We start from the raw sequence: 11,645 nt of genomic DNA, 5'->3' as shown, positions 1-11,645 counted from the left end.
CAGAAGAACTGCAAGCATATCAATATAGGCTCGCAAGAGCTGCCAGGGAATTGGAAAAACAGACAGCTGAGTTGAACAGGAGAAAGGAGGCAGCTTCTGCATCCAGCAGGAGAAGGGCAGATTTAAGTCGACAATCTAGAACTACGGGTGATAGCCATCGGGAGGCGCGGAACAGAGCAAGATCAAGGCTGCAACACATACCCGAAGCAGAAAGAGAGCACTTGGTCCAGAACCTCGACATGTCCTTCATGTCGATAGATACAAGAGGAAACATCATCCCTAAGACACCAGAGGCTGGGTATATGGCGACACATGCTTTTATCCTTGCATCTAAACCACCTCCAGGTGATCCAAGGGAAACATTGTACAATATGGCGGTAGCAGGAGTTGGAGCTATGGGGACAGCGTTTGTATCAACGCCTCCCGAAGGAGCGGCAAGGCAAAATAGTCCACGACCTGTAGCAGCAAGAATAATGCAGGCCCGAAGGGCCAAGTGGAGCAAGAGACACAGCAGCACAAGCAAGAGTCGACAGAGCGCGGCAAAGCAGAAGGGATCATCGGCAATCTCCGGAATTGACCGACGAAGACATGTGTGGCTTGCCGTGCTTTACGAGGAGAGTCCGGAAAACTCGAGTCCCCTCAGGATTCAAGTTACCCGATAATTTCAAGAAGTTCGACGGCCTTCAAGATCCAGAGGATTGGCTAGTCGACTATCTGGAGACGGTGAAGCTCACAGGAGGAACTAGGGCAACAGCCATGCAAAGCATCCAGGTGCATTTGAGTGGAGCCGCACGATCTTGGATAAAGAAACTCGCTCCGGGATCCATCGACAGTGGGAAAGTTTCGAGGATGTGTTCGTCAAGAACTTTAGATCCACGTGCAAAAAACCCGCGTCGTTAGAGGAGTTGAGAGCGTGTCGACAAAAGCCAGATGAGCCAATGAGGAAGTACATCCAGCAGGTGGAATATCATTAAAAACTCGGCAGAAAATATATCCGACGAGAGAGCAATAGATGCGTTTGTCGCAGAGTCGGCGTGGAGATTTCGTCGAAGACTTGGGAAGGACCAATCCAAAGACAGATCCGCGTTAATGGAGATAGCAAATAAATGGGCAGATGGAGAAGACGCTGTCCACAACAAACGACACAGGTCGCGAGAGTCGGACCGCGGTCGAAACTATCAACCGAGGCGAAGATTTCCTCGGACGTACCGAACTACGACGCTCCGGGACAAATTTCGGCAGGTTTTCGGACAAATACAGGAGGAAGCAACAGAGATGATTACCGGAGAAGCGGTGAACAGCGAGGTGATAACGGGGATGATTCACGCAACAGGCAAAATAGCGGGCCTAGGTTCCCAAGACCTTTCGTGTCCCCCGAAGAGATGATGAACGGACCGTGCCGGATGCATTTTTCCTCGACAAGAACGGAAAAAGACGGTCGGGGCACTTGCGTAAGGACTGTCGAAATTTTCAAGCAATGTTGCGGTATGCGCAGAGAACGCTAATGCGCGGGCAGCACAGAGAAATCCTCGAGAACCCGTGAAGCGAGATTCACTTGCCGCCTCCTCCCGCGATTACGTACGACAATCGGCATCACTCGTAATAGCGGCAGCACCTGCACCACCACCTTATGTTGATCCTAATTCCAATGGAGCGGTGTTGATGATTCGAAGGGAAGGCCGTCCAATAGAGCTCGTAAAGTAATCTCACGACAGGTGTTTATGGCAGAGAAAATGCCTCCACCAACAGTTGAGTACCTTAATTGGTCAGGACAAGATATCGGCTTCACAATAGCAGATCATCCGCAGCAAGTTCCTCGACCAGGGCAGTCAGCACTTATTCTGCCAGCAGTTATCGCGGGATTTGATGTCTCTCGAGTGTTCATAGACGGCGGCAGCAGCTTAAACCTTATGTATGCAGATACATTGAGGAAGATGAACATATCCTTAGCAAACTTGAAACCAACAGACACAAGGTTCCACGGCATCACACCGGAGAAACCAAGTTATCCATTGGGAAAAATCAATCTCGACGTTCAGTTTGGGACCCGAGAAAATTATAGAATCGAGAGGCTCGAGTTTGAAGTCGTGGATTTTCCGTCGCAATATCACGCTCTGTTGGGACGACCAGCATATGCTAGATTTATGGCAGTGCCACACTATACATACTTGTTGTGGAGGTTGCCTGGACCAAAGGGACCAATCACAGTTAAAGGAAGCTTTGCCTTAGCCGATAAGTGCGACAAGGATTTCCACCGGTTGTCAAAAACCTTCGGGATGCAAGCTGAGTACTTGGCGTCAAAAAACATGACTGATTACGACGTACTGCCAGACGTTGGAAGGCCAAACAAAGAATCAACTTTCAGTACCGAGAAAAATTTAAAAGAGGTGCAGATTCACCCGACAGACCCAAAAAAGACGACATCTATCGCAAACGACATGGATATCGCATAGGAAAGCGCGCTCGTCGAGTTCCTCCGTGAGCACTGGAAAATCTTCGCATGGTGTCCAGCTGACATGCCAGGAGTACCCAGGGAACTTGCCGAGCACCACCTAAACTTGGATCCACTAGCGAGACCAATCAAACAACCTTTGCGGCGTTTTTCGGAACCAAACCGCAAAGCCATGTCGTCGAAATTAATCGACTACAAGAAGCTGGTTTTATCAAAGAGATATTCACGTAAGCCACATGGGTAGCAAATCCTGTCGGGTGCCGAAGAAAAACACTAAAGTCCTTCGCATGTGCGTCGACTTTACGTGTGTCAATAAACATTGTCCAAAGGATCACTTTCCCCTCCCGAGGATCGATCAAATTATCGACTCCACGGCTGGATGTGAACGTCTTTCCTTCCTGGATGCATATTCTGGTTATAACCAGATCAGATTGAAAGAAGAAGATGAAGTAAAAACCGCGTTTATTACACCTTACGGCGTGTTTTGCTACAGAACAATGCCCTTTGGTCTAAAAAATGCGGGAGCAACATATCAAAGGATGATGCGTATGTTTGGCGACACAGATTGGGAAGAACGTGCAAGTATACATTGATGATGTCGTCATAACATCAAAAAAGGGGGCAACGCTGATCGAGGATCTCAAGGAAACCTTCGACAACCTTGATAAGTTCTGCCTCAAACTGAACCCGACGAAGTGTTCCTTTGGCGTCCCAAGAGGGAGAACTTTTGGGGTTTCTAGTCTCAGCAAGAGGGATTGAAGCAAATCCCGACAAAATACAGGCTATCGTAACAATGAGGAAGCCAACAAAGTTGAAGGAGATACAACAGCTAACGGGGCGAGTCGCAGCTCTGAGCAGATTCGTCGCTAGGCTGGGAGAAAAAGCACTGCCGTTCTACGCTTTGATAAAACAAGGAGATAAATTCCAGTGGAACGAAGAAGCCGACAGAGCTTTCGAGGATTTGAAGCGCACAATTTCGACACCGCCAATTCTGGTGGCACCAAAAGAAAGGGAACCCCTCCTGCTATATATCGCAGCCACACCCCAAGTGGTAAGCACGGTGCTAGTTGTCGAAAGGGAAGAAGAAGGAAAACTCCACGGCGTGCAGAGGCCAGTATACTTCGTCAGCGAAGTTTTATCGCCATCAAAACAAAGGTATCCGCAGTACCAAAAGATAGCATATGGAGTATTCACGACAGCACGAAAATTGCGCCACTATTTTTCGGCACATCCGATCATAGTGGTCAATGAAGCTCCCTTGTCAAATATACTGAACAACCCAGAAGCTACGGGTCGTGTCTCCCTTTGGGGAATAGAACTTTCCCCTCGGGACATCACGTATAAAAAAAGAAAAGCAATAAAATCGCAAATACTGCCGGACTTCATCGCAGAGTGGATGAAGTTGCAAAATACAGGACCTCCAGACTTATCAAGAACCTGGACCATGAACTTTGATGGGTCCAAAAGACTAGAAGGGGCTGGCGCAGGAGTAGTACTCATATCACCTGAAGGCGACAAGTTGAAGTACATCCTTCGGATGACGTTCCCTAACGCATCTAACAATGAAGCAGAATATGAGGCTCTCATACACGGGATGAAGATGGCGAAAGCCTGCGGTGCAACTCGACTAAAAATCTTTGGCGATTCACAGCTGGTGGCACAGCAAGTTATGAACCAATGTGACGCAGTCAATGATAGCATGATGGCATACAAGGAGGTATACAACGAACTCGAGAAGTTGTTCGATGGATGCGAAGTAAACCACATTAGCAGATTGAGCAACGACGAAGCCGATGTTCTTGCAAACATCGGGTCGCAATGCCTTGCAGTCCCGCCAGGTGTATTCTGGGAAGAAATAACAGAGAGATCCACTAAGTCGACAAAATCAAAAAAGAAGGAGAAGAAACCCTCGGGGGCTACCAAGGAAAAACAAGAGGACGAAGAGGAAGATCAGGACCTGGTCATGGTAATACAGATACCGTGGATGCAGCCGTACATATCATACATCCTGAGGAAAGAAATACCCGACGATCCAGTTGAGGCAAGGCGAGTAATTCGACGCTCCAAAGCTTTTACGGTGGTCAAGGGAGAACTGTATAAGCGAAGTATTTCAGGCGTCTTGCAAAGATGCGTCACACCCGAAGAAGGAAGAATAATTCTGAAGGATGTACACGAAGGAATATGTGGCCACCACGCAAGTAGTCGAGCTATCGCAGCCAAGGTTTTTCGGGCAGGATTCTACCGGTTGACAAAGCAATCGAGGACGCTAAGGACATAGTAAGAACTTGCGACGCATGTCAAAGATTTGCCGCAAAACCTCACTCTCCAGCAGCAGAGCTAGCACCAATACCATTGTCATGGCCCTTTGCTCAATGGGGACTTGATATGGTGGGTAAGTTACACAAATCCTGGCCAGGAGGAAAGGAGTACATGCTAGTAGCTGTCGATAAGTTTACAAAGTGGATAGAAGCGAAGCCGATAAATTCACCGTGATGGAGCATCCGCAGTAAAATTCGTAAAAGGCCTCGTCTTCAGATTTGGAGTGCCCCATAGCATCGTCACGTATAACGGCAAGAACTTCACATCCCATGAATTCAAAGATTATTGCGAAGAGGTGGGTATCAAGCTGAACTTTGCGTCGCTTGCACATCCTCAAACCAATGGGCAAGTCGAGAAAGCCAATGGTATCATCTGCAATGGCATCAAGAAGCGCTTGTTAGGACCATCGGAAAAAGCTCGACATACCTGGCCGTAAGAACTACCAAGCGTATTGTGGAGCATCCGAACAACACCAAACACAAAGAACGCAGAAACTCCGTTTTTTCTGGTTCATGGAGCGAAGCGATACTACCAATCGAGATAGAGCACAACTCTCCACGTGTCGCTGAATATGATGAAGAAACATCGAGAAGAGCGCTAGAGGACGACGTCGACGCACTTGATGAAGCTCGAGATGAAGTATTATCTCGGGTAACCAAATATCAACAGGACTTGAAGAATTACCACAGTCGACGTTTGCGGCCAAGATCTTTTCAGGTGGGCGACCTAGTTCTTCGGCTCACGCAAAAAAGTCATGAAAAACTCGAGTCACCGTGGCTTGGCCCTTACATCATCACGGAAGTAATCGGAGGAGGAGCATACAGGATAAAGGACAAGAAGACAGGGGTGGAGGAGCCAAACCCCTGGAACGTGGCGCAACTTAGGCGGTTCTACGCCTAGAGTCGAAATATAGTCCTTGTAAAACTTCAATGTACTGAAACGCCCGCGAGTTTTCAGACGCACTCTTTTCCTTTTTCGGGGCACCGAGTGGGGCCGGAGAAGGTTTTTAATGAGGCGGGCTCGCGGTGCTGCAATATAATAAAGATAGTGACAATATAACTTTTCTTCTTTATCGACATGACCAAAGTCTTTGCTCCGACGAATTTCAATATAGTTCATCGACAAAAGAAAAACCTTGCCTTGGTATTCAAATACCTCGTGAGTCAATAAAAATACAAAATAGTACTCAATAAAAAGCTCGGGGGCTCATATTCGCCTTAAATATATAAATGCCTTGGTTCAAAACCTCGCAAATATACAAATATAGTAAAAAGTCACCGAAACACTCGGAGGCTAGACAAACAGAGAAATATAATGATTGCTTTACAATATAGTCATGGATTACAAAGAAGAAATATCTACAAGAAGAAAATAACTAGTCTTGATTCAGTATGTCATCAAGAGTAACTCTGTTTTCCTCAGGAGCAGCACCAAGAAAATCGGCATAATGGCCATCGGCAAAAAGCTCGGCATCCATCCGAAGCGGGTCCTCAATCATTTCTTCGGCTATAGGCGTAACCTTCGTGTTAATCCTGTCAACACCAACTCTCCGACGTTTTACCTTTTGGTGAACCTTCTCGACAACCTGGGTAAGGTCAAGCTTCGAGTGGCAGATCTGGAGCATGATAAGAGCAAATCTGGCGCCAGCTACTAGTTGAGCTTTGACAAAATCATGGATACTGCGAGCATCCTTGAACCTTTCCATCAATTCAGGAAGAGTTTTTGGTTGGACGTTCCGAGGAAACATGGAGTTGTAAACCATGGACAAGGTCTTGGTACAGAAGTCAAGGAAATCGCGAGTTTGAGAGGCGCGATCTTGAAATCTGACAATTTGGCGGGTCCTCTCTGGGGTAGCCCAAAACAAAGAACCATGGTCCAGGGAAAGATTAACAAGGAGGCTTGTCCTGGCATTTACCCTCTCTTCCTCGGCAAGCGACATCGCAAAGGCTCCTATCAAAACAAAGAAGTGGAAACCTTTAAGAGACAATAGCATGAAGATGAAAGATATCAGAGGATGAAACAGGCATACCCGACATATCTGCACTGGCTTCATTCATTAACTCGAGCATGAAATTTTCTCGGGTAGTCGCCTTTTCAGCCTCGGAAGCAGCAATTTCCTTAGCAGCCACGGCCTCGCGAGCTTGCTGGAGAGCAACTTTTTCGGCTTCAGATGACTTGCGAGATTGTTCCATCATCATAAGTGTTTGCTTCTTCGCATACTGAAGCTGCTCTCGAAGTTCATCCAGTTCTTGCGACAAGGTATCGTCGACAGGTGCAGTATCAGCAAAAGCTCTCCTCGCGCGAGAAGAAGAAGGCGACACATTGGAAGGAGCGGAAGTTGGAGTATAGTTATCAAATATCAACTGAAATATAAACAGGATAAAATCAAACGACAAGCAAAGATAGAGTTTTTCATTAATCTCTTGGAATAATTACAAGGGCATTACAGTGGAGCTAAGGAAATACGTGTCGCCAAACGACTACTTTGGCGACAAAAGCAAAAGGAACAAAGAAAAACAGAGGCATGCAACTAGACCTCCGGCCTTGACGAGCTAGGAGTCGACGCTGGCTTAATCCCGAGATAGGCCAAGATCTTCTTCGTGTTAGGCTTGGCTGCCTTGATCAGCGACTTCCACCTTGATTGTTCTATTTGCTCGGTGTCGCCAACTTTCATCCAGTCGATAGTCTGTCGACTGTCAGCAACCAAGGCGGCAGTGTTTTCAACGGCAACCTTCATATTCTCTTGGCGAATCTTTAGTCCAAGGTCTTCCGGCGTATTGAACATCTTGGCAAGGTTGAGGAAAGTCGCAGGCTCCTCTTTCTTCGGGAAGAAGTAGGGGAACAATGCCGACAATACTGCGCTAGCATTCGCCACACCCTCACGAATCTCGGACCCATGAAGCTCCAAATAGGAAAGTGCGTCAAGAACAGGATCATCGACAGGATTTGTCAGATCAAAATCCTGGTTTGTTTGGGCTGTCAAGGAAACAAAGCATTAGTAAAAAGACAAGAAACAACGATTCTCATAAAAATAGAAGAGATCAGTAAAATTACTGAAAGTGTGGCGGCTCTGAGTTTTCAGGCGCTTGAGGATTCCTTCTTCACGAGAAGCTTGCGCAGCTTTGTGCTCATCTAAGGCAGCTGTAGCATCCTCAAGCTTTTTCTGCAGTTCCTCGACATTAGCAGCTTTCGCCTTGGCTTCATCAGCTTCGACCTTGGCTTTGCTAGCAGCGAGTTCGGCTTTCTTGCGAGCCGCCTCACTTTGCTCAAGTTTTTGAGCAAGTGCGTCGGCGCGCTCGTTAGCTTCTGCAAGTTTCTCTGTCGAGATATGGAAAGGAGAGAAAAGAAAGATCAAAAATCGCGACAAGCAACAGGAGTAAAAAATCAAGGGAAAAACAGCAAGTATAAAAATCGTTACCTTCGGCTCTATTAGCATATTCACGGTACCCAATAAATTGGGAACCGATGCGGAGAAGATCTTTGATCATAGGCTGTTCAAGGAGAACACAGCAAGAAAAACATCAGCATGAAAAAGAGAAAAGGTGTGAAAAAAAAAAAAAAAAAAAGAAGGGAAAATATAGATGTCGACAAGCTTACATCATCTAAGAGCAGAGTCGACGAACTGCCCAACTGAGGGGCAGGTTCAACAATCTTTTCAACCCTTGTCCTTTTTGGTGAAGGAGCAAGGGGGCTTGATGGTGGAGTAGTGGTGACGACGTTTTGTTGAGGAGGCGAGGTTTCTTCTCCTTCAACTAGCGTGTCTGAGGCAAGTACAGTACGTGACGTGCTTGTCCGAGGAGCCACGTCAGTAGTTGGAACTTCTTCCTCGTCATCACTATTAATCAAAAAAATCGGCAGCATAAAAAGCAAGACAAGATAAATATTTCGAGTACAAAAATAGGGAGAAATAAAGACGACTTACGAGCTGACGAGGGATTCAACATAAGGATCATAAGCTGCCTTCGGATGAGAAGGAACAACTTCTTCAGCCTTAGAGGTGCCAGAATCTTCAACATCAGTCCTTTTCCTTTTGTTCCTTGGAGAAACAGCAGGAGGAAGGGATTGCGTCGATTCACTGGCTTCAGACTCAACTTCTTTTTCATGAGAAGCCGCAGATTTGTGAGAACCCGCGACTTCACTTTCACGAATAGTAGAACCTTGAGTATCTTCGGCAACGATGGCCTGTTCTTCGACTTCTCCACCCTCCGGAAGAGGAGGAAGGGAAGTCATAGTAGGATGGTTCTGTAAAAAATAGTGACCAGAAGGAAAATTAAAAGAGATGACAATATAATGAGATGCAGAGAAAGTGCAAAACAAGGTACAAACTCGGCAAGACAAAATACCTCAGGGAGTGGATTGGCGGCGCTGTACGGTTCCACGCGACAAGAGGAAGGAATTGGGTCTTTACCCAGGCGAGAAAGTCTTCGAATCAACTTCTCCAAGTCCTTGGTGGAAAGATCACCGGAGATTCTGTTGGCGTCATTTTTACCAGAATACGTCCAAAGGGGATTTTTGCGAGCCTGAAGAGGCTGCACTCTAATCCTAAGGAAGTAGGCAGTAATTTGAACACCAGACAGCTCTTTGCCTCGAGTGTTTTGAAGCTGACAAATACGAGACATGAGCGCCTCTGTCGCCTTTTTCTCTTCCTCGGAAGCTTCGGCATCCCAGGAGCGGCGGCGTTGAATTTTGGCACTTCCGTCGAAAGGAACTATGTTGTGCTCAACGGAGTTGGCGCTTTCTTCGTGAATGTAGAGCCACTTTTTGCGCCATCCTTGGACAGAATCGGGAAACTTGACGTCGAAATAGTCGACATCAGTACGAACACAGATAACAACGCCACCTATGTTATAAGTGGCGTTGTGGGAGCCATTGCGACGGAGGCAGAAAATGCGTTTCCACAGAGCCCAATTGGGAGGGATTCCGAGGAAACATTCGCAAAGCGTGATGAAAATAGAAATATGAAGGATTGAGTTGGGGGTCAACTGGTGCAGTTGAATCCCATAGACAAAAAGAAGACCGCGGAGGAAATCGTGGATTGGGGTCGAGAGGCCGCGGATGAGATGATCAACAAAACTAACCCGATACTCCATTGGAGGCTTGGGGTAGCTTTCTTCGCTAGGAAAGCGGATGGCGTCCTCCTTCTTCATGAGGCCAAGCCTCTTCAGCATGTTGGTGTCTTGGTTGGAGATTTTGGATCTCTCCCACTCAAGATCCTCGGCGGCCATCTTGGATTCCGGAGTGCTGTGTCGAGTCAGACGCGCGCGTGGTGGCATCAACAGCAATGGGCAGAGCAATGTATGTGCGTGCGGAATATCGGAGAGAGTTGGGCGCAGGGGAAGTTTTGCGAAGAGGAACAGGTGAGCGGCGCAAGCAAGGGGATGAACGGAGGTTGAAGAAAGGTTTATATAAGAATCAGGTGAGGCAGTGGGCCGTTGGATGAAGAAATCGTGTGGTGAGAATGGATCTTCTAGATACAAGGGCAAAACAGTATTTTTACTGAGAGAGGCGTTACCATACGTGCGCCAGGAAAAGCGGAGGACGTGTGTCCCCCACTTGCACGACGTGTCAACGTGGTAGAAGCAATGGACCCACAGGGCAGAAAAATCACGACTATTCGAGAAGGATGAAGTAAATTTGATTAAGGGAAGTATGTCGATAAGAAAAATAAAAGAAGAATGGCGACAGAAAGAATTATTCAATACTTCGGGAGCCTTTGATCAAATACAAGTTTTTGCCCAAATGCTCGGGGGCTACTTCGGAAAAAAGTAAATTTTCGAGTATGACAAATATAGAAATTGCGGGAGCCTACAACCAAGCACAAGTCCTTGGCTGTAGCCTCGGGGGCTACTCCCATCGGGAGCGCTGTTCGCGCACCCGAGAGATAAAAAAAAAAGAAGAAGAAAGAGAAGAAGAAAGAGATCATATTGGGAAGTAATGAAAATATAGCGACAAGGTGGACTAAAATGTTGAGCCTACAACCAAGCACAAGTTCTTGGTTGTAGCCTCGGGGGCTACTCCCATCGGGAACGCTGTTCGCGTGCCCGATGAAATTAACAAAGGAAAAATAGAAAAGCAAGAGAGTATATTTCGAGTTATAATTAACTCTACATATACTCCCATCGGGAGAGCAATATAAGTCATATTTGACTCGATAAAATGTGCCATTCCAACAGCCGGAAAAGCACTCGACAATATATTCTCAGAACGCCGAAGTTGCGATCAATTTCTGAATGCCGCAAATTTGCGAAGGTAAGACCCCAGATCCGTTCTGCTGGGCGTGGCATCGCCAAAGACTGCGCTCTGCTACTTTTATCCGTATCAACAGATACGAAGAAAAATCCTAACGGACGCGTTAGGTACCCGATAAATTCGACTGGGACTCGACAGAATGGTAAGACCTTAAGCGGCACCTGTCGAAGTTTACACCAGTATCCCGAGATCATGTCCAGGGACGTGATTTTGAAGTAGGTTTTTGCGGATTGCCACTAGAGCAGTTAACTAGTACCTGATCCGTCAGATGAACTAGCCCCAACTACCATTATCCCTGTACAATATAGAATTTTATGTGAAGATGTATAAAAAAGTTAAAGCTTCCGAATAAAAATAAGCAGTGGAGATTTTCCCTGACTCTACGATTCAAGCAAAATCTCGGGGGCTACTGACATAGGCATCCCAAATGGGCCTGCCGAAGATGGTACCCGGGGTTTATTGAAGGCCCACTACCCGAAGAATAAGAAGATTCGAGAGCCCAAGATGTATTTAAGGAAGAGTTGTAATAGGAAGTGTTATTTGTAATCTGGCGGGATGAGTTAGAAACCGTCCCGGACTCTGTAAACTTGTATAGCACGAATCCCTCGGCTCCACCTCCTATATA

The sequence above is a fragment of the Lolium perenne genome, chromosome 1 (assembly GCF_019359855.2).
Source record: "Lolium perenne isolate Kyuss_39 chromosome 1, Kyuss_2.0, whole genome shotgun sequence".
Lineage (NCBI taxonomy): Eukaryota > Viridiplantae > Streptophyta > Magnoliopsida > Poales > Poaceae > Lolium > Lolium perenne.
Note: the sequence above shows the minus strand (reverse complement) of the source record.